Here is a 3,182-nt window from a genome sequence, read left to right as displayed (position 1 = left end):
GAAAAAGAGAGAAAAAGAAGTAAAGAACAAATAAAGAAAAATATGATACATTTACAAAATGGGATGTTACTAAGATGTTAAAGAAAATGACATCTTGAAATTTTGTGGGCAAATGAATGTAACTAGTAATAATCACTTGAGTGAAGTACCCAGACCCAGAAAAATAAATATGTATTCACTTGTATCGATATATGATACATTAAAATAATGATAACCAAGCTACAGTCCATACACACAGAGTGGTAAGGCATAGAGGAAGGGACTGTAGGGGCCACATTGATCTCTCAGGCATGGGGAAATATACAATGGAGTGGAGAGGGATTGAGTATGAGAACAGAAGGATTAGCTGGGAAGGTGGAGGGGAGATGGGATTGAGGGAGGAAATGATGGAAAAACAGCTAGAACTGAAGGTACATTGAGGGGAGTTATGGTAATCTAGTGCAGTGGAAACTTCCTATAATATATGAAGACAACTGTAATAAAGTCTCCAAATAATGAGGAAGACAGAACTCCTACTGACCATCTCTTTGCCAAAAAGAGATTCCAGTGCTAAAATGTTGCACAGAAATCCCACACAACCTAGCCTGTTGATAAGAGAGTAGAGTGCCCTCCACAAACTGACAGCAAGGCCCTATTGTTGAAGATAACATCCACACAACTTACAGTACATGGAGAGGGAGAGCAGGTGCCTACATCAAACCCATGTCCTAATATTTATGACACTGAAAGGTACTCTGCTGGCTAACAGAAGAGAAACATAAACACCAAGCCAATCACAAAACTTGATTTACAATCTTTCTTGCCTGCCATATATGCTATAGCAATGGCACAAACCTTGTGAGAGTCACCAACTTGTATCTGATTTGGCTTTAAATTCACTCCTTGAGATGAATTCCATGTATAACACTACATGTCTGAACAAGAACCAAAGTCTAGATAGCCTAGAGACTATGCAAAACCAAATAATACTGTCAAATAAATATAACAATAAAATGACTGAATAATAATTCACTATAGTCTTGTTTGGTGCCTTATTTAGCTATCATGAAAGAGGCTTCTTCATGCAAAAAAAGGGAGCAAATATAGAGTCTCAAAGCCATACATTACACACACACACACACACACACACACACACACACACACACACACACACGGGGGTTGGTAGTGGGAGAGTGAGAGGAAGAGAAGTAGACCTTGGAAGATACAAATTTAAATGAGATGTGTCCATCAAATCTCTCTCCTTAGAATGCTGCAGAATGGGACATAGAAGGAGTAGGAGAAAGAGGTTATAGAGTTTACCACAGAACAAGACTCTCTAAAACAACTAAGCAAAACACATGTGAACTTTCAGAGACAGAAGCAGCAAGTACACGACCTACATGGTTCTGAATCAGATCCTTTGTGTATATATTATATATGTTATGTATTATGTGCTATATGTTATATTATTGATTATATTCATTATATACAATACATTACATATTATATATTTTAGTTTAGTGTTATTATATGACACCCGAATCTGTAAAGAAGTGGATTTCTGATTCTCATGCAGTTTCTTGGAGGTCTGTTACTTTACTGTTGGCCTGCCTTGCCCAACTTCAAAATTATGTTTTTTTCTTTATCTTGAACTTTTTTGTACTTTACTTGTATTTTTTGTTACCTCTTAGAAACTTGTTCTTTTCTTTTTTCCATAACTTATTTTATTCACATTACATCTCAATTGCAGCCTACCCCCTTCCATTTCTCCCTCTCTAGTCCTTGCAAATAGTTGACTGTACTACCTACTACTCTTCTATAAGAAGGGGAAGCCCCATCTTGGTACAAACCTATACTGGGACAGCTAGTCCCAGCAGGACTAGGCACCTTCTCTCATACAGAGGCCCAACCAGGCAGTGCAGATAGGGCAAGGGAATGCAATGGTAGGCAACAGTGTCAGAGACAGCCCCAACTCCAATTGTTAAGGGATCAACATGAAGACCAAGCTGTACATCTACTACAAATGTTTGGGGGAGGTTAGTTCTAGCCCCTGAATGCTGTGTCTTTGCTGGTTCAATTTCTTTGAGTCCCCATGTGCCCAGAAAGATTGACATTGTATGTCTTCTTGTAGTGTCCTTGACCCTTCCAGCTTGATCAGTTCTATCCCTCACTCTTCTACAAGACTCCCTGGGTTCCCTTATATTTGGCTATGGGTTTCTGCATCTGTTTCCATCCACTGCTGGATGAGGCCTGTCAGGAGACAGTTATGCTAGGTTCCTATCTACAAGCATAATAGAGAATCATTAGTAGTATCAGGGGTTTGCTCTCTCACATGGGATGTGTCTCAAATTGGGCCAGTCATGTTGGGTGTTCCCTCAGTCCTGGACTGCCATCCCTGGACAGGATGTAGGCAGGACAAATTTTAGGTGAAAATTTTGTGGATGAGTTGATATATGCCTCCTTCCACTGGAAATCCTGCCTGGCTACTGAAATGACCACTTCAGTCTGTATATCCCTCACTGGGAGTAATCGGAGTTAGGGTTGTCCACATAGATTCTTCACAGCCTATCCCATCCCAGGTCTACAGGTGGTCAAAGAGATGCCTCCAATGAATTTCCATTCTCACTCACAATCCTATTCTCTCTCTGCTCCCCCAATCCCTGATTGCCATTCTCATTTCCCTCATCATTACCCTTTTACCCAGTTCTATCTCTTCATTCACCTCTTATGACTATTTTGTTTCCCCTTCTGTATAGGATTCACACACCCTCCCTTGGGCCCTCCTTATTATCCAGTTTCTTTCTGTCTATGGATTTAAGCATGGTTGCCCTTTACTTTATGGCTAATATCCAATTATAAGTACATAGCACATACGCATTTCTTGATCAGGCTTATCTCAGGATGATCTTCTCAAGTTCCATCCATGTGCAAATCTAAGGATGTCTTTATTTTTAATAGCTGAGTAATAGTTAATTAGTTAATTGTATAGGTGTATCATATTTACTTTATCCATTCTTTAGTTGGGGGATACATAGGTTGTTTGTTCAGGGTTGTTTTAGCTATCCTGGTTCTTTTTTTTTTTTTTTTTTTTTTTTTTCATATGAAGAGGGCCATAGCTCTTTGAAAGTCTGTAAAGAATTATGTTGAGATTTTGGTGGGGATCGAATCTATAGATTGCTTTTGCTAAGATAGGCATTTTGATT

Source organism: Rattus norvegicus, chromosome X (assembly GCF_036323735.1).
Source record: "Rattus norvegicus strain BN/NHsdMcwi chromosome X, GRCr8, whole genome shotgun sequence".
Lineage (NCBI taxonomy): Eukaryota > Metazoa > Chordata > Mammalia > Rodentia > Muridae > Rattus > Rattus norvegicus.
This window is presented reverse-complemented; position numbering follows the sequence as displayed.